The sequence below is a fragment of the Zea mays genome, chromosome 8, assembly GCF_902167145.1.
Source record: "Zea mays cultivar B73 chromosome 8, Zm-B73-REFERENCE-NAM-5.0, whole genome shotgun sequence".
Taxonomy (NCBI): Eukaryota; Viridiplantae; Streptophyta; class Magnoliopsida; order Poales; family Poaceae; genus Zea; species Zea mays.
This window is the reverse complement of record NC_050103.1, coordinates 102,000,537-102,005,989: the sequence shown is the minus strand read 5'-3', so window position 1 is coordinate 102,005,989 and position 5,453 is coordinate 102,000,537. Positions and strand designations below refer to the sequence as shown.

Sequence of the window (5,453 nt, the reverse complement as noted above, 5' to 3'; positions counted from 1 at the left end):
CTCAAGGGTATGCTGGTTATAAGGGAGTCAAGGTAAGGTTTCTCAATGATCAAAGACTCTGTTTTGCAGAAATGCTTACTAAAAGTGGATCCTTAAAAATCCAGTTTTATTTGTCAAGTTAAGTAAAATTACCTGCAACTAGAGTTCTTTCTACCCTAGTTCAATCACTTGACCTGCACTAGCCAATTTCTTAACAAACCCATCATCTTTACTGGATTGCTACGTGTAAGTCAGTGACCAAGTCTTCATAACCGCGAAGGTACGGCGATTCGAATCGATTATACTCAGCTGAGGATCTCCAATCACACGACATATGTAGCACTTAACCCTTGCATATGTCAACCCGCCACCGGGGTTCTTAAGACCAGATCAGGTTCACGCAAACCGAGAGCACAGATACACCATCGTCCAGCCTCTTGCCACGGAGGGTACACGCTACTCCCGCCACCGCTCCACGCCCATTTCGTGTTATCTTATTCTGGCCTTAGTCTGCCCGAGGCAAGGCTTACCCATGACGAGGCATGTGACCAGTTAAAGGGTCCTCGGTCAGCAGGCCTACATCGAGACGGTCCTTAATCGACTCAGACGGAGACACTACACCGAGACTCCTTTCTCGTGCAAGTCACCCGCCCGGTCTCGGCTTAATCATTTCAAACCCAAAGTTTGGTACCTGGCAGAGGTATATCTTTTCCGATGTTGAACCCATCAAGGCCTTGATGGATCCACCATCAAATTTTATTTTCGAAAACATCCCACCCACTTTTGCCACATCATCTTTTGTAAAACAAAACATTTTGTTTTTCTAAAGCAAGGCTAAGCATCAAAAATCTTTTGTAAAACGGGTGATCAAGGAAGGTAATCAAATTCAAGGAAGGTAATGCAGGAATTGTTTTATCAATCAACTCCTATCACCTAATGCATCAAGCAAGTGAGAAAGATTTTAAAAGCATCAAGGAGGTGGCAAATGCACCGGGGCTTGCCTGAGTAACACTAGGTTAGTGTTGTTAGTCAATGAGCACTTGACGACCATCTTCAGGTTTGTCCATCAGCATCGCCTTGCGAAGAAGCCCACGCTTGGGGTCGACTTGGCTCGTCTTCCGCATCACGCGATTAATTAACGTACCTGAATGAAATGCATTATGCACATGAATGCATATAGACGAAAATATTACGAACCTAAATAGTGCTACGCCGACAAGAATTAAATACTTAGTGACGAAGCGTCGTACTATTTTATACGAAAACACTAGCTATCGACGTATGACTAAGCTTAATAATCACGGTTTTCTAGATTAAACGAACCTAACGCAAACATCACGAACAACACATCATACACTTTAAACATGATTAGCCTAAACACAACTTATCAGCTACTTAATTAATTGAATTCTAAACTTATCTCTTGCTTTATAAATTATACTACATCTTTATAAGTGATTAAAATATTTTATTAACACACATGCCTACTCATATTCTACTCGGTACACTAATTTAACTACTTGATCGGAATAGCGAGATAACTCGCTATAACTGAATCTGGCTCGATAATCGCAAGAACTGCGAAGTCGACGGGAGTTTCGTGACTTACGCAATTTATCGAGCACCTAATGAGCATCGCACTAGCAATTTATTTATTCATCGATTGAACTATTCTGAATAATTCATCAGCTTACCGTTTCAGCAGCTGACACGAATCTGCGAGATCGGTAGCGATTTTCCGATCCAGACAATTTGTCGAACACTTGGGGAGTATCGTGCTGCTAGCTTCATCTTCACTTGATTCTTGGGATTTCTTGCTGACGCGCGGAACGACAACGACTTTTAGCTGAAGTCGGGAGCGAGCTGGTGAGGTGGGGTTTGAGCAGAGGATGACGTGTTCGACGACTCGACGGCAAACGATGACGCGAGGAGTAAAGCGAGGTCGCGGTCGGACGAACTCTATGGCGCGGACTGCTTCACGGCCACAACAGCTGTCACGACACGCACGATGAAGACTAATGATGCGCGCATCAGGGCATAACCCGGCGCGACAGTAGTTTAGCGGGTAATAGAGACCAAAGCTGATCGCACAAAAGGAGCACAGGAAGACGCTCACGAGCTCCACGCTGGAACCAGGGACACGACACAGAGCTCACAGCTCAGCGCGCGGCAAGGAACTCGACGTGTGCAGAGAAACAGAGACCGAGCTGGAGAACGGCAGATTAAAGGAGATGGAGACTGGGCGAGCTGGGGCTGGGCTCGGCCGACGAGGTTGGCTGCTGAGGGAGAAGCACGACCAACGACCAGAGGAGAGCGTGTGCCAGCGTTGTTAGGGAGGAGCGTAACCCAGGCAGAGGGAGTAGACGCGCGCGCTGGGAATAAACAGAAAAGCTGGGCTGCGCGTAGAAATCTCCAGAGCAGAGGGCGGCGACTACGGAGATGGACGCCATGGGAGGAGCGAGCAGCCGAGCAGGGAGAGTTTGCGGCTGGGGAAAAACTCGACCAGCCATGGCAGGGACCAGGGGAGAGAGAGAGAGAGCCGCGAGCGCTGAGGGAGATAAGCTGGGCGCGGCCATAGTTGCAGTCGGCTGGGCATAGCAACAGGGAGATGGGAGCTCGGTTGGGGAAATTGGAGAGGAGGCCGAGCAGAGGAGCGCGGTGTGGACTGTGGAGGCGAGCTGCCATGGGCGTGGGTCTGGAGACGGTCAGGAGAGCTCCACGGCGATGGCCGATGGGGACGCTCCATGGCTAAATCCGGAGCACGCCGGCGAGCTCGCGACTGTGCGCAGAGAACAGAGAACCGCGCGACGGGGAAGCTCCAGGGGCGAGCTTACGGCGGCCATGGGAACTCCGCGAGCTGGAGCAGGAGAGGAGTCGGCCTGGCGCGCGGCGAGCTTGAGTAGAGGAAAGCTGCGCACGCAAGAAGATGAAGCGGCTGGGAAGGATCACGAGCACGGCTCGCGCAGGAGATAAAGACAGGCTGGGGCGGTTTGATTTTTTCCGACGGCAAGAAATATCAAGAGGGAGATATGAGCTGGGAAAAAGTAGGTGCTGCAGCAGCTTCAACGGAAAAAAAAACTCACGACATGGATAGGAGCAAGAGACTTGAGCGGTGGGAGGATGAGATCATCTGACGGTGGCTGAAACAAAAATGGAGAAAGAGAGATCCGTGAGGATGTTTCCATTTTTTAATCTTTCTCTTCTTTTTTTTTTACAAATCCACAGATATTTTGAATTGATATTTTTAGCGATGACTAAAGGGTTGAATAATTAGGATTGACAACAATAATTGGGCAGGATTTAATTTGGTGAATTTTTCGGAAGCAATTGAGTTTTCACCCGTGATTTATATCCAGAGATTCAGATCGAGACGAGAACATACCGACCGAACTACACTGATTTCGGCTTTCGTATTTTAATTTATGACTGATTTCGTTGAAGTTAGACCGATTAGAAATTATTTGAGTCCAGCTCTAATTACCTTTATCTGTTTTAATCGATTTAATACCAAATACTCCTGATTATTAATCTCACACAATATTTCTCTCGGGCAACGCGCGATACAGACTAATTTGGCCCCGAACATTTTAGTTGTTGAGTTCAAATTAATTTGCCCGGGATAATGGTCCGGGCTTCCGAATTCGTATCCGCGCGAGCGATGGATTTTAAATAATCATCGAACGCACCGATTTTCGGAACGACTATATTCCGAATAACACGAAAATTTGGGAAGAGCCCGAATAAATAGAAGTAAAAATGATGTCACACTCGCGATAAACGGAACAGATGCGATATTAAAATCGCAATAAGCGAGGATGATTAAAATTTAAAATCCGTGTTATCCACTGATATTTCGTGCTTAAATCCGTACTCGTTGTCGAGCAGAATATAAACACCTGGGGTGTTACATGTTCAGGCCCCGAAAGCCGCAATGAACAAAAAACCCTAGCACTCGAAGTGCCATTACAAACGGAACTCCGGTTCCCCCCTCCGCAGGTACGAACAACCCCACTCGATAGGGGTGGGCATGCGGAACAACAGAAGACCGATGAACGGCGCGCCGTCACCCGCTCCAGCAGCGGCGACGACGACGACTTCTGCTCCGGGGGGCCGAACAGCGGCAGCACTGACCTCAGGGCAGATGCTGCTGCCAGGAGGCCCCCGCCCATGCCCAAACTCGTGAGGCAAGGACGGGCAGAAGGCCGTAGAGTTGGAGGTCAGCCCGTGGCCGGCCTTGGCTATCAGCGCCGGCGGAAGAACCTCTTCCAGCTGCCGTGGCAGACGCCGGCACCACGAGCGGCTCCGAAGCCACTCGTGTCCGAAAGCCAGGCACGCTGCAGATGCCAGCGCCACGGACGACGGCCGCCCTTCCCTCCAATCACTGAGTGAAGGAGCGGGCCGCCGCCCACGCAGGGGCCGACCCCAACTCGGCACACTCCCCTCCCCAGCCCTGGTGATGAAAATCCTTGAGGCTGAGGGAGGGGCAGAGGCCGCGGCCCGGCTCGCTTTCCCCCACCATCAAGCCGGAGGTCACCGTCTTGGGTGGCCGCCGGTGAAGGGGTGCAGCCGGGCTGCATGATGAAAATCCTTGAAGCCGAACGATGGCTGAAAGGTACCAACTCCCGCGGAGTTGCGTTCCTCCAACGACGAGGTGGAAAGACGGCGGATCTCCCCCATCCGGGGGCTTGGAAGATGGAAAGACACGACGCATAAGGGAGGAAGAAGACATGGTCGCCTTCCGAAAGGGGTCGCCCTCCTTTTAAAGGCAACTCTCCCTACGTGCGCCCCCAACCGTCACGGGCTGAGTCTTCTCCAACACGCTCCAAGGCCCTCCCCTGCGGCGCGGGGGCTGGGCCCCGCATGTCATGCAGACCGGCTCCAAGCAGAAGAAGCCAAACCGCCGCGCATGGTGCGCGCAACTGCCCAACGGTTACAAGAGGCCCTCCACTTTTGCCCAGACCAACGGGCGAAAGGGCGAGCAGCCATGCAGGCGGCATGCAACCGCGCCAGGTGGACGCGCTCCTCCGACTCCCGACACGCCAGCATGGAGACCCAGGCCCACGCGTCGCGCAACCGGCGCGCCGGATGCCGCATGCAAGCAACTGCCCCACCACTTGCGCCACCACCGCGCCTCCTCGATTGCGGAACTAGTACCGCGACTCGAGGCGACCCGGCGCGCGACCCAGCGGCGCTAGCCTGACGCGGCGGTCAACACGGCCAAAGTGGGCTGGCAGTAATGACGGTGGCAGGCGCGCGGGAGCAGCGGTCACGTCATCAGCCGAGCTCACGTCCCGTCCGGTGGCAGCGAGAGAACCCTCTCTCACGGCGTGAAGACAACGCGCCCGTGATCCGTTCCTCGAACGGCTCGCGCACACACAACGGCGGCCTCGCCAACTACTCGCCCCGTCGCATTAACTCCGCGGCTGGACAGGCGGCGCTTCTGGCAGAAGCAACGGGCGACGCTTCGCCTTCGC

General features: G+C 52.6%; 1 pseudogene; it reads right to left on the bottom strand.

Annotated features, from left to right (window-relative positions):
• Positions 1-1,608: 1,608 nt before the first annotated feature.
• Positions 1,609-2,489, bottom strand: LOC118473210 (uncharacterized; annotated as a pseudogene).
• Between the last annotated feature and the right edge of the window lie 2,964 nt (positions 2,490-5,453).